Raw genomic sequence first — 22,579 nt, 5'->3', positions numbered from 1 at the left:
ATTTAAGTTAAAGGGTGTTTATTGAATTTTGGTATTCATGGTGAAGTATTTTACTGCGTTTAGATCTTTAAGTTGAAGTGTGTTTATTGCATTTTGGTATTCAAGTTAAAGTGCCTTTTCCTCAACTTGGTATTTAAGCAAAAGTGTGGTTTCAGCATTTATGTATTCAAATTAAAGTGTGTTTACTGCGTTTTGGTATTCAAGTTGAAATGTTTTCACTGAATTTTGGAATCGAAGATGACGTTTTGAATTTTGTATTTAGAGATGAATTGTGTTTAATGCGTTTCGTATTAAATTTGAATAGATTTTCATGCATTTTGATATTGAAACAGAAATGTGTTTACTGCAGTTTGGTATTGAAGTTGAGATATGTTTAATGCAACTTGGAATTGGAGCAGAAATGTATTTTCTGTATTTTGTTACTGTATAGAAATATGTTTACTGCATTTTGTTACTGTATAGAAATGTGTTTACTGCATTTTAATATTTATGTATAAATGTGTTTACTGCATTTTGGCATTCAAGTTTAAGTTTGTTTACTGCATTTGTTTATTCAAGTTAAAATGCGTTTATTGCATTTTGTTGTTCAATTTAAGGGGTGTTTTTTGCATTTTGGTATTAAACTTCAAGTGTGTTATTGCATTTTGGTATTCAAGTAAAGATGTGTTTATTGCATTTTGGTATTCATGTTGATGTGTGGTTAGTGCGTTTTATTATTATTTAGGTTAAATGGGTGTTTATTGCATTTTGCTATTAATGGTGAAGTATATTTATTGTGTTTTGATCTTCACGTTGAAGTATGTTTTTGCATTTTGGTATTCAAGTTGAAGTGTGTTTACTGCATTTTGGTATTGAAGTAGAAATGTATTTACTGCATTTTGGTGTTCAAGCTAAAATGTGTTGGCAGCATTATGATATTCAAGTTGAATTGTGTTTACTGCATGTTGGAATTTAAGTTTAAATATGTTTACTGCATTTTGGTATTAAAAAATAAATTTTTTTACTGCCTTTTGGTATTCAATAAGAAGTGTGTTTGCTGTATTTTGGTATTCAATTTGAAGTGTGTTTACTACATTTTGGTATTCCCGTTTAGGAGTGTTTATTGCATTGTGGTATTCTAGTTGAAGTGTATTTACTGAATTTTGGTATTCAAGTACAAATGTATTTACTGTGTGACGATTATCTCTTTCTAGAGAGATTGAGCCTGCTCTTTCCTACTTCAAGTTACGTCCCCAAATACAAGTATAAGATGCTACATTAAAGATACGTCACCAGTAGCACAAAACGTTTTGACCAGGAGGCAAAACGTACCCAATTCCCCCCACTCCACACACTCTCCACACGCCGGCTCGTCATCAAACCAGCTAACTACCCTTCACCAGCCTTCCTGCCCCTGATTGGTGACTCGCCAGCCGCGCACCTGCACACCGCACCTCACCGCACCTCAGCGCCCTCTTCACGAGTCGACGTCTGAGCTTGACCAGCTATCAACTTCAGAATATTCCTTGTGCTCTTAGCGTTGACATCTCTCTCTGGCATACTAGCTCATTAGCTCGTATACGAAGGGAGGTTTCAGCCATAGCCGATATTCTCAGCACCATTTCAACATTATTTAATCTATTGTGTTTTTTGTATTTATCTTTGTCATTTTATTTCATTAGTCATTTGCCCGAGATTTGTCTTTATTTTCATTTATGTTTAAAGTAAATATATTAAAGTTTCACTGTTCATACTTTGTGTTTTACGTGTTCCTCCCTCTAACTTACAACAGGCAAGCAGTCTATATTTTTGTTTTAAGTGTGACCAGGCATTGACACCTGCCATTGGAGGACTGCCGAACATCAACACTTTCCCGTCACAACTGCATTTTGGTGTTCAAGCTGCAATGTGTTAACAGCATTTTGGTATGCAAGTTGAATTGTGTTTACTGCGTTTTGGTATTAAAAAATGTTTTTACCGCCTTTTGGTATTCAATAAGAAGTGTGTTTGCTGTATTATGGTATTCAAGTTGAAGTGTGTTTACTACATTTAGGTTTTCCCGTTTAAGAGTGATTATTACATTGTGGTAATCAAGTTGAAGTGTGTTCATTGCTTTCTGGTATTCAATTTGAAGTGTGTTTACTGCTTTTTTATATATATAAGTTTAAATGTGTTTACTGCATTTTGTAAGTGAAAGAAAACTAATAAAAAAAACTAAAAAAAGAATTTGACTGAAATTGGGTATTTAAGTAAAAGTGTGTTCACTATATTTTGGTATTAAAGTTGAAGTGTGTTTAAGGCATTTTGGTATTCCATTTGAAGCGTGTTTATTACATTTTGGTATTCAAGATCAAGTGTGTTTACTTCATTTTGGTATTTAAACAAAAGTGTGTTGTCTGCATTTTGGTATTCACGTTGAAATGTGTTTACTGTATTTTGATGTTCAAGGTAAAGTGAGTTTACTGCCTCTTGGCATTTCAGATGAAGGGACTATACTTCATTCTGGTATTCATGTTGAAGTGTTTACTGCATCCTGATATTTAGGCAGAAATATGTTTATTGCATTTGTTATTTTAATTTTAAGAGTGTTTACTGCATTTGGGTATTTAATTTCAAGTGTGTTTACTGCATTTTATTATTCAAGAAAAGGTTTGTTCATTGGATTTTGTTTTTCAAGTTGAAGTGTTTAGGAGTGTGTTTAGTGTGTTTACTGAATTTTGGCATTGAAACAAATGTTTATTGCTGTTACGGTATCAACACCGTTGCTGGGGTGTGGAGTGGCGATTTCAGCGCCATCTAGGGACCTGCACTCCAACTCCCAAGTTGGAGTGCAGGTAGAGTGCAAGTATTAGGTGAAACGCAGACAATGCCATCTTTTGGCGGTGGTGCTGCTTCGGTGAAAGGCTCCTGTGTCATACCTCAGTTAGGAGGTGAGGTCGATGATGATGCCCTCTGGTGGGTGGCATGACGATATCACCGGCTTCTAAGCTGTGCATGCAATTTCAATTTCAGTTCCCCGGTGGAAGAGTTTTATCCTAAGGCCACCCAGTGTACTGTCCGTCTAACTAATGACATTTATGTTCACATAGGTGACGTGATGTGGCGATTGCACTGAGGAGGACAGTTCACCTCGGGCAGTCCAGAACTCCTGACTTGTTTCCTGTGAAAAGACAATTAGCCGCCGTCGGTAATAAGCAGTGTGTTAGCTGTTGTACTTGTGCAGTGTTGTGTGGACCAACGTACCCGGGATTTGGCCAAGAGGAGTTTTGAGATGACAGTAGTGTTCGTCTGCGGAGAAGTGCTGCTAGTGTGTTGCTAGAGACTTCTGCCAGGGTGTTAGCTACCCCCTGAACGTGACTATTTGAGACCCCCCTGTCAGCTTGTTGCTGAAGCCTTCTTCCCGTGTGTTTCTGGAGACGGATGTTGGGTATTGGGACATCGTGACGATACGGTGTGTGGACTGGTTCATATGGAAGGTGAACTCGCCGGTGATTACCATTGAGCTCGGACGACGTATATGTGAAGATAGTGGACTCTCAGGGATTTGAAGAACACTGCAGCTATAATGAGTGTCCTGGGTGAATGTGATAGTGTACATAGGTGTTGTTATGCTTCAATATATAATATATTGGTGAAGGTGTAATTGAAGGTGATATTATATTGGTGATGGAGTAATTGTGTCTCGTTTAACTCGCTTTATTACTTGCACTGTTACTTGCTACAGGCAATTTTTGAGAACTTACCATTGACTTGAGATGAGATCGTAGAAGAAGAGGCTCTAAGACATATAATCTAGAAAGAACCCGGTAACTGGCTCAAGCAGGCTGTAACAAATTGCCTTTAGGTATACAAACTAAAGTGTGCTTATTGCATTTTGGTATTCAATTTGAAGTGTGGTTAATGTATTTAATCCCCCTCCCCGCTCAGCTCGTTGTCGCCGTGTGGGGGCTTCGTGGGCGGCTGCCGGAGTGTGATGCTCCTTGGGACAGTCCTCTGTCCTTTTCTAGCCTTGTGCTCCTGCTGCCGTCCTCTCCAATTCTGCTGGGCACCTTTTCCTTTTCCTTCTGTTTCGTTTTTCTCCCCCCTCTTCTCCTATCTGCTTGCCGTTTCCTGCCGACCTTTTGCTCGTTCTGGCCCCCGCTCAGCTCGTTGTCGCCGTGTGGGGGCTTCGTGGGCGGCTGCCGGAGTGTGATGCTCCTTGGGACAGTCCTCTGTCCTTTTCTAGCCTTGTGCTCCTGCTGCCGTCCTCTCCAATTCTGCTGGGCACCTTTTCCTTTTCCTTCTGTTTCGTTTTTCTCCCCCCTCTTTTCCTATCTGCTTCCCGTTTCCTGCCGACCTTTTGCTCGTTCTGGTTCTTCCCTTGGACTTCTTCTATTTTGACGCCCGGGTGCTTGAGGAGGCATACTCATGCACCCGTAGAACTGCAGTACCCGACGTCGAGAGCGAGGGGAACCTTTTATTGTCAATCCCCACTTCGTCACTGAACCCGATCTCGACGGACTGTCGGTTTCTTAAGGTGGCGGTTGTGGGGCGTATACTCACGACGCACCCCTAGGAGGCCCTGACAAGATCGGCGATAGCTTCTTGTTGGGTGTCCTGCCTCTAATTGTGGCTCCATGGTGGGTGTGGGGGCACATTCGTGAATGAAATCTCCTTTTCGTCAAGATGATAACCCCTGTTTCGGCTGCTTCTGGCTTACCTTCTCAGGCTCGTGGGGTGGGCAACCAAGCCCCCGAGTCGGTCCGTATTGGAAGACCGGGCTCTGTAGCCTCTGCTGCATTGGGCCCCGACCTTGCTCCTCCTTTGGCCTCTCTGCCTCCTTCCCCTGGCTCCCCTCCCTCCTCTGTGGTTGGGTCGAGCCCCAAGCCCCCAGTGGTGACTACCTCGTCCCCTGGCGCGGCTCCTTCTCTAGTTGTAACTACTGCGCCTTTTAACCCCTCTCTCTCTGGGGGTTCTCATCGCCGTCCTCGTCACGGCCGCCCTCGCTCGATTCCTTCCAGTTCTGCTACCTATCAAGCCTTGTTTGGTCCCGCTTCGTGGGCCAAATATTTTGATCTTCTCCCTCTTGATTCTGCGCCTCCTGACGATTTCTCCCTCCATCGGCATCTCATTGATTCCGTGGATGCCTCCATTACTTTCAACCCCACTCGTCTCGGTACATGTGTCGTTGCTGCTCCTTCTCTGGATGCTGCTTCCCGCTTGGCTGCCTTATCCTGCCTTGGCGAGACCCCCGTTCGGGTCTCGAAGAACGCTCAGTTGAATGCCAGTGTTGGCACTATTTTGCTCCCGCCCCATGTTGCGACCGGTGTTCGGGACCTGCGCGACTGCCACGACGATATTCGACATATCCTCGCTGCCCAGGGCCATTCTATTCTCCAGGTGGACACGTTTACTCGTCCCCCTCGTGGTAGTCGCCGTCAACCCCTCCGGGTTGTGAAGATTACCTTTGATGGTAGGACCCTTCCACCCTGTCATTCTTGCTGGTGCCAGGTGCTCTGTCCAGGAGTACATTCCTTCTCCTCGGCTCTGCAACAAGTGCTGGAGGTTTGGGCATGGTGCCCTCCGCTGCTCCGGGACTGTCTCTCTCTGTCCTTTGTGTGGTGGCGAAGGTCACTCTAAGTCGGAGTGCACTTCTCCCCAGGCTCGTTGCCTCAACTGCGGTGAGGCCCATCCTACCTTCTCCCGTGCGTGTGTCCATTACAAGCTTGAGGCAGCCGTCCTCAACCTGAAGCACCGGGAGCGTTTATCTTTTCCTGAGGCGAGGCGCCAGGTTCGCCGGCTCCCGCCTTATGCTAATATCTCTTATGATCGCGTGTTGCGCTCTTCCTCTCCTCGTCCTTCCCGCCATCCTCAGACTCTCAACCGTTTCCGGGCCTTGGACCCTGATGCGCCCACTGCCCCCTCCTCTGTTCCTTTGGGTTCTCTCCCGAAGGTTCCTCCTCCTGGTCCTCTGTCTGGGGTTCCCCTTCCTTCTACCCGGTCTGTCGTGTCTTCTGTGTCTTCTTCCTCGTCCCCCTCCGATCCTCCTTCCCATCCTCTTCCTCCATCTATCGGCTCTCCCCACCGCCTGTCGGTGCGGGCGGATGTCCATCGCTCTCCTACTGGCCGTCGTGTATGCTCTCGTTCGGCTTCTCCTGTTGAGACACTGGAATCCGTTGCCCGGTACGTAGTTGCTGGGACACCGGTCTCTTTAAGTCAGAAGCGTAAGCCTGGCTCCTCTCCTTCCTCTTCCCCGGCGGGTAAGAAGGCTTCGCTTTCTTCCTCAGCTCCTTCTGGCTCTGTTGCTCCTTCCCCTCCCGTTTCAGTGCTTGCGCCCCCTGTTCCTGCTATGGAGGTTTCTTTGGCCCCTGCTTCCCTTTCGGTTGCTGCTCTTGCTGGGGTGCGCTCCCCTCTTTCTACTCCCCCTCCTCCTGCTGCTGTCCTTGACTGCTCCTCTCCGTTGTCTCCTCCTCCTCCTCCTCCGGACCCCGCCCGCCCACCTCTGATCTGTTCTCCCGTTTCCTTCCCTCCGTCTTTGCTCAGTTTACCCATGCCCCCTAACCCTGACTTTGATGACCCTGATCCCGACCCTGATATTCTTTAACGTACTCTGTTGCTCTTTCGCCTTTGTTTCTTCCTTGTTCTCTGTTTTTGTCCTTTCTCTTCTCGTCGTTGTCCATTCTTCAATGGAACGTTCGAGGTTATTACGCCAATTTCCTCGAACTCCAACTTCTGATTTCGCGGTTTTCGCCCCTTTGTGTCTGTCTCCAGGAGCCAATGCTTGGTGCTCGTCCTGGTCGTTTTCGTGGCTATTCCTTTCTCTCCCCCCCCCCAGCCATTGCTGGGGCTTCTAATTCTTCTGCTCTCTTGATTCGGGCTGATGTTCCCTTTGTTCCTTTACTTTTTCCTTCGCCTCTCCATTGTTCTGCTGCTCGTATCTTTGTGGGGAAATGGTACACAGTTTGTTCCATTTATCTCCCCCCGAGTGTCCCGCTCTCTCTTCCTGATTTGAAACACCTCCTAGACTCCTTGCCGGAGCCTGTGCTCCTGCTGGGTGACTTCAATTGTCGTCATTCTCTTTGGGGTGACGTTCTGACGAATACCCGGGGTCGCCTCCTTGAGCCGTTTCTCCTCTCTTCTTCCCTGTCTCTTCTGAATTCTGGTGAGCCCACTCATTTGGACTCTCGGACTCGCACCCTTTCTTGTCTTGATCTTTCTCTCTGCTCTTCTTCTCTTTACTTAGATTTCACGTGGCAGGTTCTTGATGACCTCCATGGAAGTGATCATTTCCCCATCCTTGTTTCCTTTTTCTCTTTTCGCCCTTCCCTCTCTTTCCCTAGGTGGCAGTTTGCTAAGGCAGACTGGACCCTATTTACCCTCAGTGCTGCTCTCTCTGACCTCTCCCTTCTGCCTCTCTCTCGCGCTCTCCTCCTTTTTCATGACACTGTCTTCAATGCTGCCCTCCGCTCTATTCCTCGCTCTTCCTCTCGGGGTCCACGGAAGTGCGTTCCCTGGTGGAATGCGGACTGTGCTCGGGCTGTCCGCTGTAAGCGTGCAGCCTGGAAGAGGCACCGCCGTAGGCAGACGACCGATTCTTTTCTTTTCTTTCGGAAAGCGAGTGCGGTGGCCCGTAGGGCCATCCGTACGGCTAAACGTGAATGTTGGGCATCTTATGTCTCAACAATTACGTCCGAGACCCCTCTGGCCCAGATCTGGAAGCGTATCCGCAAGATAGCGGGTAAGTTCGTTCCCGATGTTTCACCGGTCCTTCACCTCCATGATACTCTTGTGGCGGACCCGTTGCAGGTCGCTTCTGAACTGGGTTCCCACTTTTCTTCTGTTAGCTCTGGTCTTCATCTTCCCCAATCTTTCCTTCTTCGTAAACCTGTCCTTGAGTCTCGTCCTTTAGATTTCTGCACTCATCTTCAGCTTCCCTATAATGATCCCTTCTCTCTCTCTGAACTTCGTTCTGCCCTGGCCCTCTGCGGTTCTACGGCGGCGGGCTCCGATGGTATTCATTATGAGATGCTTCGCCATCTCCCTCCGAGCACGTCTCAGTATTTACTGAGTCTGTATAATCGGATCTGGGAGTCGTCGTCAGTCCCTGAGGACTGGCTCGATGCCGTTGTCCTCCCTGTTCGCAAACCGGGGTCTCTGGGTACTTCCCCTAAGGACTTTCGCCCTATTGCTCTCACAAGTTGTGTCTGCAAACTCTTTGAACGTATGGTTAACGTTCGTCTGATGTGGTTCCTGGAACACCATCACCTCCTCTCCCCTTCTCAATTTGGTTTCCGCAAGTGCCGCAGCACGACAGATGTCCTGGTGAACTTGGAGGTCTATATTCGTACTGCTTTTGCTGCGAAGACCTCCGTTGTTGCCGTCCTTTTTGACCTGGAAAAGGCTTACGACACCACTTGGAGATATCATATTCTATCTCAACTTCATTCTTTTGGCCTTCGTGGTCATCTCCCTCTCTTTCTCCGCAGCTTCCTCTCCCGTCGTTCCTTTCGGGTGCGCCTTGGTACCGCTCTCTCTCCCTTTTTTCAGCAATACGAAGGTGTGCCCCAGGGTAGTGTTCTGAGCACTACTCTTTTTCTGGTTGCCCTCAATGGTCTTCTTTCCTCTCTTCCTTCTGGTGTCTTCTCCGCTCTCTATGTCGATGATCTTACCCTTTGTTGTCAGGGTGATGATTCGCCTCTCCTTCAACGCCGGCTTCAACTTGCGATTGATGCCGTGTCGTCTTGGGCCACAGATCATGGCTTCAAGTTCTCTACTTCTAAGACTTGTGCCATGACTTTTGCGCGGAAACGGGTTGTTCTTCGTCCCTCTTTGTCACTTTATGGTCATCCCCTTGAATACAAAGATTCCGCGAAGCTTTTGGGGTTATTCCTTGACACTCGTTTGTCTTGGTCTCCCCATATCTCTTACCTCCGTGTTGAGTGCTCTAAGGCCCTTACCCTCCTTCGGGTCTTGTCCCATACTTCTTGGGGGGCAGATAGGCGCACTCTCCTTGCTTTACATTCCTCTCTCGTCCTGTCTAAGCTCGATTATGGTTGCCCTGCTTACTCGTCTGCTTCTCCTTCTACTCTTCGCCGTCTTGATGCTTTGCACCATACTGGGTTGCGCCTCAGTTCTGGTGCCTTTCGTTCGACTCCCATCCTTAGCTTGTATGTTGACACTGGCTTCCTGTCTCTCCAGGACCGCCGTGATCGCTACTGTCTTCGCTATCTTGCGCGGTCCTTGCAACATCCTTCCTCTCGCCTCTGTCGTGCTTTAACTTTTACCCCTCCTGCGGTTCCTGTTCCTCTTCACCACCTCCCTCTTTCTGTCCGGTTATCTCGCCTACAGGATTCTCTCTCCATTCGTATTTCTGATGTTTCTCCTCGTGTTGTTCCTTCTTTGCCCCCGTGGAGGGTCCCTCTTCCGCGGTTTTGTACTTCCTTGACCCGTATCACTAAAGCTTTTACCCCTCCTACGGTTCTAAAATGCCTTTTCCTCGAGCACTTTTCTTCTCACTCCCGCTCCGTTTCTGTCTTCACCGATGGGTCTAAATCAGCGGACGGTGTTGGCTACTCTGTTGTTTTTCCTGATCGCACTTATATGTGTCGCTTGCCTCCGGAGACTAGCATCTTTACAGCGGAACTTTATGCTATTCTCTATGCTCTTCGTCTCCTGCTTTCTCGTTGTCAGTCTTCCTTTGTGGTTGTTGTTGACTCTCGTAGTGCCCTCATGGCTCTCGGGTCCTTTAATCCGGTTCATCCAGTAGTTGTCGAGATCCAGCATTGGCTGTTTCTCGTTCACAGTAAATTTAAGTCGGTTGAGTTTTGTTGGGTTCCCAGCCATATTGGTGTGTCTTTAAATGAGCGTGCGGATGCTGCCGCTAAGGAAGCTGTCCGCTCTTGTCCCATCTCTCGTAAAGGCATTCCGTATTCCGACTTTTACCCGGTTATCCATTCCTCAGTCCTTACCCGTTGGCAGGCTTCTTGGTTGTCTGTTACTGGTAACAAGCTACGTACTCTTAAATGTTGTGTTTCCTCGTGGCCGTCCTCCTTCCACCGAAACCGGCGGTGGGAAACAGCTCTGGCGAGGTTGCGTATTGGCCATACTCGCTTAACCCATGGTCACTTGATGGAGCGCCGCCCTGCTCCTTATTGTTCTAGTTGCATTGTCCCTCTTACGGTCGTGCATGTCCTTCTTGAATGTCCTGACTTCCAGGACGAGCGTGTGTCTTGCTTTCCGACCGCCCCTCGCGGTCACCTGTCCCTCGATAGAATTCTCGGTGACTCGGATACTTTTGATATCGTTCGCCTTATGCGTTTTTGTTCTCGTATTGGCATCCTTGGTGATATTTAGCGCCCTCTGATTATTTTGCGTATTTGATGGTGCTACATAGCCTTCCCGGTTTGGTGCCTTCTTTTGATAATTACTTACTTACTTACTCATCTTTAGCCACTTTTATTGACTTGGTATATATATATGAACAATTTGAATTTGTTGTTGAAGTTTTACAAATTAGTATAATCGATTTTATTTCAATCAATATTTGTCATACAGGCGAATTCCGAGAAAACGGATGACTATCGAAGACAGAAGCTTAAGTTCAACATTTTTAAGCCTCAGTTAATGTTTAATTAAGACATCATGGAATGTAATGAAACTTAATTTAGCATTAAGTAAATATATACATTTGCTAGCTGCGGAGCCACACTCTGCTTCTGTAACATGATAATCAACGCCATGTAGCGAAGGGTTCATCAGTGTATAATGTTGACGATCAGAAGTTCCAGGCACAGGACCTGCACACTGATGGTGTGACCAGCAATAAGGATGACAAACATTCCCTGAAATGAAAGTTTGGTCATTCAGTAGTTACTTATGCACACACTGATGTCACATTTCAGACTGCTAATAGAAACACGAAGCAACTTCATTACCCAGATATTTTTCAGTGAAAGGGGCTCTTCGACGGTGATTGTTGTAGGAGCATGATAACAAGCGGTGTAGTTGGTCTCCGCGGTCATTATCCAGTGCAGGAACAGTCCAGCTTCAGTCATCGCTTGTATCCTATTTACATGAAAACAGATTCAGTTGTTATTACAATAATATTCTTAGTATATTCATGTTCAGTTGTTATTACAATAATATTCTTAGTATATTCATGTGCAGTTGTTATTACAATAATATTCTTAGTATATTCATGTTTAGTTGTTATTACAATAATATTCTTAGTATATTCATGTTAATTACATTAAACTTTGCATTATATTCAGATATTATATATGCCTTCATATATATCTCTTATCTCTCATAAGGTATAACGATATACTTTAGAAGAACGGCAGAGATATGTAGTGAGGTTACACGGCTGCATCCACCCTGAAAGACACCTATAGGCCAGTGTTGATCAGCTAGGCGGTACGGACATCCATGACAATGTAGTAAAACCAGACAAGATCAGGAAACTGAAACATCGGTACACACATGTTTCCATATCATCTGAGGCCCATGGTTCCTTAGGCAAAGGTGCCATGAGCTTTCTCAATGAGTTAGGTTCTAGGCTTATTGACACTACCAGAGATCCAAGAGCTGCCAAGTTCTCATTTCATTACCTTGTTGTTGCGATTTATATGGAACCGCTTTCTGTGTCCTCAGTTCATGTGCAGAAGTGGAGTTGCTCCAAGAGATTAACAACCTTTAACGTGTCATTGTACTCACCAACTTTTAACTTTTAAAACTGCAAATAAAGTTTAATTTAAACCAAATATGGTGGCAGGAAAACATACAAACCTTAAGAAAATTAATGAACGGTCAGCAAATCCTAATGCCCCGCCCGGCATCAATGCATGGCATAATTTGCTACTGTTTGGCCACAGAGCAAAATGATCCCCATCCCTCATCAACGCAAACACCGCCTTGTTACGGCCCTCTCGGGTCGCAACTGGGTTCTTACTCTGATGTTGTTAGAGGAAGGGCATCCGGCCCCAAGCCAGTAGTGGCTTTCAAGGGATGTGATCCGTAACGCAAGTAAATTAAAAGGGGAAGGGAAATAAAGTCAAAAACTTAATATAATATAATGATCACCGTCACCAATAAATATATATAAACGATTACACGGGGGGGGGGGGGGGGTATAAACACTATAATACACTGTCGTCTTCTTCTAAAGACCCTGGATCCTCTCGGTGCCAAGCTCTCGGTGCTCTCGTGGCCTCACGACGAATCCTTCAAGAAGCTGAGTCTACCCCGGCCACAGGTCAGCCAAAACACTGTTCCACTGGGGGCACCGCCGTGGAGGCCGTCAACCACAAGTCCAGCAGATGGCTGGCAGGTTCCGAATCAGCAACGCTGGTTAGGCCACTCCACGAGCGATACTAGGGTAGCGTCCTAGTCAGGAGCCTCCTGTGATACCACAGATCACTCTCCTTTCCGCAATACCCCAGTGGTTAAGCGTCTCCACCAGCCAGTCCCGGGTATGACAATCCTTCAACTGCCGCTTCACAGGTAGGGTAACACCACAGTGTTCATCCGGGAGGCGACTCACAGCTGCTGCAGCAAAACACTTGGTGTCGAGACGGCTGCCTTGGGTAGACTGATTCAACTTCCCTTACAGCAGTCCCAGGTCGACTCTGTAAGCAGACACATCATCAGTAACAGGGACACACAAAAGCACCTCACTTACAGGCTCAGACCCAAACGCCCACCTATCCACTCCATAGATGGCATTGTTGTCTGAGCACCACCTCACCAGAGGTCAGCAACGGTTGTGTTGTGAGCTGAATAGGACTGGAAACTGGCCCTCGTGGCCAGTACACCTCGTCCTCACCAGGTGTCGTCGTCCATTTGGAGGGGGTTTCGGGAGCTGACCCACAGATGGCGCAGTCGTCACTGCTCCGTGGTCGGACGCTGGATTCGGGTCCGTAACACGCCTTGGCAGACCAAAGAGTTTCAATGACACTGTGGAACTAGGAACCCAAAAGACCCCAAAAATTTGAGAGGGCAACACAGGAGCAATTAGGTTATTTACCAGGTAAGACACACTCGCACCTAGAAATACTGCAACTGCTGACTCACTGGGAGAGAAGCCCCCTCCCAGAGTACCATGGATACCCATTTCTCGGGACACAAATATTTTAGACCTGGGACATCTACTCCTCCAAGAGTCAGAGGTATACAAAGCAATCATGTCATTTCCATCAGGCTCAGTAAGGGGACACACTGAAGCAAGAACCCGGCACCTCAAGGAAATGGCAAACCCAGTTCTTGGCGAATTTGCCGAGATATTACTTCCACAGGTCACGAAGTTTGTCAACTGCCTCTTTGGGTTGATCTCAGGTACAATTAAACCCTTCTTCCACGGAGAATTAATTTTTGCCCTTAAGAAAAAGGGTGGTGGAGTCAGATCCATTGTCGTGGGTAACACACTTCGGCGCCTCGTTGCCAGGGCAACTGTCAGACACATCCGTACGGAAGCTGCAACGATGCTTCGACCCCATCAAGTAGGCCTTGGTGTCCTCCATGACTGTGAAGCAGTAGCTCATGCAGCATGAGCCTATATTAATCACCGTCTGAACATAGGACAGCGCAAGGGACATAAGGAGTCAGCAAGCCGTTGAGTCGTTTCGCCAGCCTGTACGAGGGTGTGGGTATCTGGCTGATGATTGGCCGAAGTGGGTTTCCAGGCTTGTGTGTCTTGACATTTCCATACGCATATCCAGGTTTATATTCCCCAATGATCTTTGGCAGGTGGAGTCCGGATTTCTTGGCGTTCACAGTTTCGATCAATTTGTTGACCTTTGCTTTCAATTCGGCTGTAGTGTCCTTCGTTACCCTTTGGAATTTAGTTTGGTCAGAGAGTATGAGGTTCATTTTCGCCAGATATTCGTCTTTTTTAAGAATGACGTATAATGGCGACTTGTCACCTCTCCTGACAACTATCTCCTTGTTCTCACGAAGGCTCTTAGCTGCCGCTTTGAGCTCGGGGGATAGTATGGTGCTTCTGTAGTTGCCTCGATTCTTTCCTCCTTCTGTAATAAGTTCTGCTTAAGATAGACTCTGAAACTCACGAAAACTATTATATTACAGATAAACATGCTCTGGCAGCTATGAAGCTAAAGCTCGAACTTGCAAAGATCGAGCAGGAACAACAAAAAGAAGCCCTCCAACAACAAAAAGAAGCTCTCCAAAAAAGGGAATGCGAGGCGGCCCTAAGGAAAGAAGAACAAGAACGCGAGATGGCCCTAAAGAAGGAAGAGGCTGCCCTAAGGAAGGAAGAACAGGAACGCGAGGTGGCCCTCAAAGAACGTGAGGCTACCCTACTCCGTGAGCGGGAGAGGGAATGGCTTGAAACACAAAAACGTCACCTGGAGATGCAACGCGAGCATGATAAGAAGCAAGCTGATATGGCTCTAGCATGCAGTCAACAAGAACTCACGTTGGAAACTACACACCACACTCAGCGCCAACAAGCTACAGCTAGTCTTCCCGTAAGTTTCAATATCTCCCATGCAAGTAAGTTAATGCCACCATTCGTTGAGACAGAGATCGATGTATTTTTCACCACTTTTGAGACCCTAGTTAAAAAACTTAGCTGGCCTGCAGATCAATGGTCTACCCTTCTCAGAGTGCATCTCACAGGTAGAGCTACAGGTTATCTCACAGGTTACTCTCAGTACCTTAGCGTCTGAGAATGACTACCAGACCCTGAAGCAAGCAGTTTTGGACGCCTACCTTCTCTCCACCAAAAGCTATAGACGAAAATTCCGTGATTATCTAAAGGCAAGTACCACCACCTTTCTAGAATTTGCCAATACAAAGAAAAGATATTTCATGAAATGGCTGGAAGCAGCACATGTCTCTACATTTTCAGAACTCGTCAACCTCATTCTAGTTGAAGAATTCTTTAGACGTGTTCCCCCTTCCATCCGTTTATATTTAGCAGACAAAGAAGAAACCGACTACATCAGATGTGCAAAGTCGGCTGACACCTACAGCCTTATCCATCGGCTAACACCAAATCCACCTTCCAGTAAGAAGTCTTGGTATACTTATGATAAAGTGAGTACCGATCAAGCAAGCTCTCAATTGTATTGTAAGTATTGCAAACTCTATGGACATACCATGGATAAATGTGGAAAAGCTCAATACAAAGGCAATGAAACTCCTAAACCCAAACCGACTCCTCCTAAGTCCGGTAAGCCTGTGATGAATGTTGGTGTTCCTGTTAATGATCTTTCTCTCTTCAGCAAACACCTGTATCCTGGAACTGTCTCTGCCAACAGTACAGATTCGGAGGGATGTTTCAAATTGAAGATCTTGAGGGACACAGTGGCTCTTAGGTCAATAATATTGAAATCGGCTGTGCCAAACATCACCTACACCGGGAAAACCGTCCTTATCACTGACCTCACTGCTACCACTCCGTATCCATTCGCCAGAGTCAATCTGGATTGTCCTTTCGTGACCGGTGAAGTCCAAGTCGCCATCAGGGAAAAGCCTTTTCCCATGTCTGGAGTGCAACTTCTCCTGGGCAATGACTTGGCAGAAGATCTGCAACCTTCCAACCTGATCATCATGGACAAACCCCAGGAGTGTAACTCTGTAATGGACAATCCCATCTTTAAGTATGTTTCAGCAGAGGTCCAAGAAAGTGATGAAGTTTCTCCTCCGGTTTTAGTGACCACCCGTGCACAAGCTGCACGCCCGCAACCAGCTGACCCCACTGCAACCGCTGTCCCTCAAGACCCTCAGAACCTACCACCGAATCTTACTATGTTGGAGTTCCGCAACATTAACACCATTATTCTTCCAGGCTGAGACTCAACCTGACAGTATCCCTGGGTTCTTCCTAGAGAATCAGTTACTCTACCGCAGGTACAGATCCAGTAAGCTGAAGGAAGATGACGATTGGGCAAATGTCGAACAACTAGTGGTTCCCACCAGCCTACGGCCCAATATTCTACACCTGGCCCACGGAGCACTTTCTCACTATGGTTTTAACAAAACCTACCACGGAATCAGACAAGACTACTACTGGCCAGGTATGGTTAAAAACGTCAAAAGTTACGTGCAACAGTGTCATACATGTCAATTTTCAGGTAAACCTAACATCTCTATTCCCCAGGCTCTATTGACTCCTATCCAGGTGCCTTCAGAACCTTTCCACAGACTCATCATAGACTGTGTTGGTCCTTTACCCCAGTCCAGTTCTGGCAACGCCTATATACTAACTATCCTGTGTCCTACCACCAGATTCCCCATAGCAGTTCCAGTAAAGAACATTACGGCTGCTACTGTGGTGAAACAACTAATGAAGATCTTCACCCAGTATGGATTTCCAAGAGAGGTTCAAAGTGACTGTGGCACCAACTTCACCAGTGATCTCTTCAAGAAGACACTGGAAGAGTTCAACATCACACAGGTATTGTCCAGCCCCTATCATCCTCCTTCACAGGGTTCTCTTGAACGTAGTCATCAGACTATTAAAGCACTCCTAAAGAAATTTTGCAATGAAACCTTGAAGGACTGGGATAAACAACTTGACCTCATTATGTGCATTTTCAGAAGTCTCCCCAATGAGTCTCTAGGAGTATCTCCTTATGAGATGCTCTACGGACGTAAGTGCCATACTCCTCTCAAAGCTTTTAAAGACTCTCTACGTAATGCCACCTTCAGTGACCCTCAGAATATGCCCCAGTTTCTTCAAAACTTAAAACACATTCTAGAGAGAGTACGTAAATTTGCTAATGACAATCTATCGAAAGCTCAGGAGAGGATGAAGACTCATTTTGACCAAAGCAGCAAAATAAGGAAATTTAAACCAGGAGACTTCGTGTTAGCATATTTTCCTATCCCAGGTTCTCCATTGCAAAACAAGTTTTCAGGACCCTACCGCATCAAGGAGTGCAGAAACAACCACAACTACGTTCTTGAGACTCCAGATAGGCGGCGGAAGACCCAATTGTGCCACGTCAACCTCCTGAAACATTATCAAGGTACTCCCCCAACTATGTTTGTATCATTATCCACATTTAAAGGTCCATACCTCCACAGTGAGACCTTCCCTGCTTCTCCTCCCGAAAGCACTAACACTGAGTCAGTGCCTTCCAACTCAGAAATCCTAACTGATCTTCATCCCTATTTGCAGGACAGTAATAGTGCTCCTCTGATCAGAATCTTCAAGGAACATCAGAAGTTGTTCAGCAATGATCCACAGGAGTGTAATGTGGTTCAGCACGACATCCAGCTACTCCCTGACACCCGGCCGATTCGTCAGCCTTTCTACCGAATCAGCCCGAGCAAAAAGGGAAGTTATGCGTGCTGAAGTACAGTACCTCCTGGATCATGGGCTGGCCACCCCTTGTGAGTCCCCGTGGGCCTCACCCTGCATCTTGGTGCCGAAACCGCATGGTAAAGTGAGGCTGTGTACCGACTACAGGAAATTGAATCTTGTGACTGTCAAGGATGCTTACCCATTACCTAGAATAGATGACATCCTTGACGCCATTGGTAATGATCGGTATTTATCCAAACAAGACTTACTCAAGGGATACTACCAAGTGTGTTTGACAGAGCGAGCTAAGGAAATATCTGCCTTCACCACTCCTTTTAGCCTTTACAGATATGAACGCCTTCCATTTGGACTATGTAATGCCCCAGCCACCTTCAAGTGAGCTGTCAACCACGTCATCCATGGCTTAGATTACACCTACGCCTACTTGGATGATATCGTTGTGGCAACTAACACCTGGAACGAACATCTGCTCCAGCTGCAACGATTATTCGGCAAGCTCCTGACAGCCGGCCTCACCATCAACTTGGGCAAGTCCACCTTTGCTAAAGGTAAAGTGCATTATCTTGGTCATGTGATAGGGAGTGGCAGCCTAGCTCCGTTAAACATGCACACTTAAGCCATCCAGCTTTACCCACAGCCTACCACCAGGAAGCAGCTCCTGCGCTTCCTTAGTCTTGCCTTCTACTACCTTAGGTTTGTGAAGAATTTTAGTACGGTAGCGACACCATTGATCACTTTAACCAGCCCCAAGCAACGGTATCATTGGACCATTCAGCAAACCATTGCTTTTGAACAACTTAAATCCAAAAAAGTTAAGTTAGGTTAGGTTAGGTAGGTTAGGTAGTCGAAAAACAAATAATTCATGAAAACTTGGCTTATTTGGCAAATCTGGCCTTGCATAGTAGGCTGACAAGTGCGTTCTGGCTACTAGGTACGACATATATATATATATATATATATATATATATATATATATATATATATATATATATATATATATATATTAGTATATTTTGGTAGCAGTCTTTCCTGTAGACATATATTATTAAATATGACAGAAAAAGTAAGATTAATAATTCTAACACGAATTTTCTCAATCTTTCGTACATTACGCTTCACTGTTGGAGGTAAATCAAAAATCACTTCTCCAAAATTCATTTTTATTTCTAGTCTGACGCGACACGGGCGCGTTTCGTAAAACTTATTACATTTTCAAAGACTTCACAAATACACAACTGATTAGAACGTATCTCTGATTTTATATCTACATTTGAGTGAGGTGGGAAGGGTGATGTGGCATTAACACAAGACAGAACAGGAGGGGATATTAATAGGGTATTAAAAGTATCAACACAAGACAGAACAGAAACAATGGGTATTGAATAGAAGTGTTTGTAGAAAGCCTATTGGTCCATATTTCTTGATGCTTCTATATTGGAGCGGAGTCTTGAGGTGGGTAGAATATAGTTGTGCAATAATTGGCTGTTGATTGCTGGTGTTGACTTCTTGATGTGTAGTGCCTCGCAAACGTCAAGCCGCCTGCTATCGCTGTATCTATCGATGATTTCTGTGTTGTTTACTAGGATTTCTCTGGCGATGGTTTGGTTATGGGAAGAGATTATATGTTCCTTAATGGAGCCCTGTTGCTTATGCATCGTTAAACGCCTAGAAAGAGATGTTGTTGTCTTGCCTATATACTGGGTTTTTTGGAGCTTACAATCCCCAAGTGGGCATTTGAAGGCATAGACGACATTAGTCTCTTTTAAAGCGTTCTGTTTTGTGTCTGGAGAGTTTCTCATGAGTAGGCTGGCCGTTTTTCTGGTTTTATAGTAAATCGTCAGTTGTATCCTCTGATTTTTGTCTGTAGGGATAACGTTTCTATTAACAATATCTTTCAGGACCCTTTCCTCCGTTTTATGAGCTGTGGAAAAGAAGTTCCTGTAAAATAGTCTAATAGGGGGTATAGGTGTTGTGTTAGTTGTCTCTTCAGAGGTTGCATGGCTTTTCACTTTCCTTCTTATGATGTCTTCGATGAAACCATTGGAGAAGCCGTTATTGACTAGGACCTGCCTTACCCTACAGAGTTCTTCGTCGACTTGCTTCCATTCTGAGCTGTGGCTGAGAGCACGGTCGACGTATGCGTTAACAACACTCCTCTTGTACCTGTCAGGGCAGTCGCTGTTGGCATTTAGGCACATTCCTATGTTTGTTTCCTTAGTGTAGACTGCAGTGTGGAAACCTCCGCCCTTTTCCATGACTGTTACATCTAGAAAAGGCAGCTTCCCATCCTTTTCCGTCTCGTAAGTGAAACGCAGCACGGAACTCTGCTCAAATGCCTCCTTCAGCTTCTGCAGATGTCTGACATCAGGTACCTGTGTAAAAATGTCGTCAACATACCTGCAGTATATGGCCGGTTTCAAGTTCATGTCGACTAAGACTTTTTGCTCGATGGTACCCATGTAGAAGTTTGCAAACAGGACACCTAGGGGAGAACCCATGGCGACCCCATCTACTTGCTTATACATGTGCCCATCCGGGCTCAAGAAGGGTGCCTCTTTAGTACAAGCTTGGAGTAGTTTCCTCAGAATACTTTCTGGCATGTCAAGAGGAGTACAGGCTGGATCACGATACACTCTGTCGGCTATCATTCCGATTGTCTCGTCCACAGGTACGTTGGTAAACAGCGATTCTACGTCCAACGAGGCTCTTATCCCTGTGGCCCGTGTGCCCCGCAGTAAGTCCACAAATTCCTTTGGAGACTTCAGGCTGAAGGCGCAAGGAACATAAGGAGTCAGCAGGCCGTTGAGTCGCTTTGCCAGTCTGTACGTGGGTGTGGGTATCTGGCTAATGATTGGCCGAAGTGGGTTTCCAGGCTTGTGCGTCTTGACATTTCCATACGCATATCCAGGTTTATATTCCCCATAATATAAATATTATATTGGGGAATATAAACCTGGATATGCGTATGGAAATGTCAAGACGCACAAGCCTGGAAACCCACTTCGGCCAATCATTAGCCAGATACCCACACCCACGTACAGACTGGCAAAGCGACTCAACGGCCTGCTGACTCTCTAACCAGGTAACCCACTACGCCCTATAATCAGCCAAATACCAACCCCAACTTATCACCTGGCAAAGAAACTCAATGAACTCCTAACTCCATACACTCCAAGTAAGTTTAGTCTACAATCATCAGCAGATTTCCTAGAATTGATCAAATCTACCCAGCCCGATGGAATCATCGCTTCCCTGGACGTTGAATCCCTTTTTACCAACGTCCCAGTCGACACAACCATAGGAATGATACTGGACAGAGTATACAGAGACGAGAGCACCCCCAAATTAGAGATACCTGAGCCACACTTGAAAAGTCTTCTCGAAGCATGTACAAAGGAAGCCCCTTTCATCAGTCCACAAGGAGACATGTATTTACAAATAGACGGAGTAGCAATGGGCTCCCCCTTAGGAGTTTTATTTGCGAATTTTTATATGGGAACCATCGAAGATAGGGTCTTCAGTAGCAGACAAAAACCAACTGTATACTGCCGTTATGTAGATGACATATTCGTAATAGTAAAAGACTCAGATGAACTAATTGACCTAAAAAGACACCTAGAGAGAGAGTCAGTACTCCGATTTACACATGAAAATAGTGAAAATAACAGTCTGCCATTCTTGGATGTACTAATAACAAAAACAGGAACCTCTTTAAGCACCAACGTATATACCAAGCCCACCAACATAGGATTATGCCTGAACGGTAGAAGTGAGTGCCCCCAAAGATACAAAGCCAGTGTTCTCAATGCTTATATTCGTCGAGCGCTTACCCACTGCTCTGAATGGAGCAACGTGAGTAGAGAGTTTGAAAGAGTAACTCAGGTATTGGTGAACAACGGATATAGTAACGCGGAAATAAACGCTGCTATAAGAAGACACTTGGACCGTTGGTATAATTCAGAACCTAGAACAGAAACCACAACACCCCCAATAAAATTATATTACAAATCAACCATGCACAGTGAACATATAAAAGAGGAAAGAATAATGAAAGAAATAATCCGTAAAGGAGTAAAACTCCTAACCAAAACATAAACCTGATAATATTCTACAAAACCAAGAAGACTTCCGAACTCCTTATCAAAAACAGCCCGAAGCCGACGGAGAACCCTCTACAGCAGTCAAGCGTTATATACATGTACACTTGCCCCCACGAAGGATGTAACCTTCAATGTAAGTACATAGGTATGACGTCGACCAAGCTGACGAGGCGTTTGACATGCCATCTTCAATCTGGTGCCCCTAGGAATCACATGAGACAAGCCCATGACATTACTCTAACAAGAGAAATGTTGAACAAGAATACTTGCATAATAGACAAAACCCAAGATTCAAGAAGATTACAAATTCTTGAGGCAATTCACATAAGAATAGAGCGACCTACCATGAACACCCAAATCACGGAACTATTTACTCTACCCACCATGAGAGTAAGGACAAGACAAGAACATATCGATGCCAACACAGAAGACAATGTCCAACATAACAGGCCAATTACACTGGATTAATCTTTGTGTTTAGATAGGAGATGCCTCGTATGGGCCAATAAGCCTTCTGCAGCCCCTATGTTTATCCCTTATGTATCCCCCCATGTTTTCACCTTCATTGTATTATCACCTGACCTAATGCGGGCATAAAATCAACTAGTATTGTAAGATCTGTTCACTTGAGAATGAACCATGGAGGTTCGAAACGTCGTGCAAATTATACAAATAAGTGTAATACACTATTTTGAAAATCACTTCTTTTCTTCACCCTAAAAGTACGAAAATGAGTTTTGGAGAACTCCTATTTCAATTAAGCCCTGATGCTAAGAAAATAGTTAGAGGGATAGAAGCCCTAAACCAGAAAATAATAAATACAGAATATGCGGTCATATTCAATATATATATATATATATATATATATATATATATATATATATATATATATATATATATGTATATATATATATATATATATATGTATATATATATATGTATATACATATATATCGATATATATCTAGATATATATATACATATCTCGAGATATATATCTCGATATATATACATATATATCGAGCCTTTCCTCGTAGCTCATTCCTCTCAGCTCAGGTACAAGTCTGGTGGCATTCCGTTGAATCTTCTCTAGCTTTGTCTTGTGTTTAACTAGATATGAACTCCAGACAGGAGCTGCATATTCCAGGATTGGTCTGACATTAGTAGTATACAAGGTCCTGAACGATTACTTGCACAAGTTTTTAAAGGCATTTCTTATGTTGGCCAACCT

General features: G+C 45.2%; 1 long non-coding RNA gene across 1 annotated transcript in view; it reads right to left on the bottom strand.

Annotated features, from left to right (window-relative positions):
• Window positions 1-10,433: 10,433 nt before the first annotated feature.
• The window catches only part of LOC123766630 (uncharacterized), a 35,556-nt gene continuing 23,410 nt past the window's right edge, over window positions 10,434-22,579 (bottom strand). The window contains exons 2-3 of the long non-coding RNA XR_011223458.1: window positions 10,893-11,022; window positions 10,434-10,799 (exon numbers count right to left, since the gene is read on the bottom strand). This is a non-coding gene — a long non-coding RNA (uncharacterized lncRNA). The remainder of the gene's footprint in view (window positions 10,800-10,892; window positions 11,023-22,579) is intronic.

This window comes from Procambarus clarkii, chromosome 62, assembly GCF_040958095.1.
Source record: "Procambarus clarkii isolate CNS0578487 chromosome 62, FALCON_Pclarkii_2.0, whole genome shotgun sequence".
Taxonomy (NCBI): Eukaryota; Metazoa; Arthropoda; class Malacostraca; order Decapoda; family Cambaridae; genus Procambarus; species Procambarus clarkii.
Note: the sequence above shows the minus strand (reverse complement) of the source record. Positions and strands in the feature narration are given on the sequence as shown.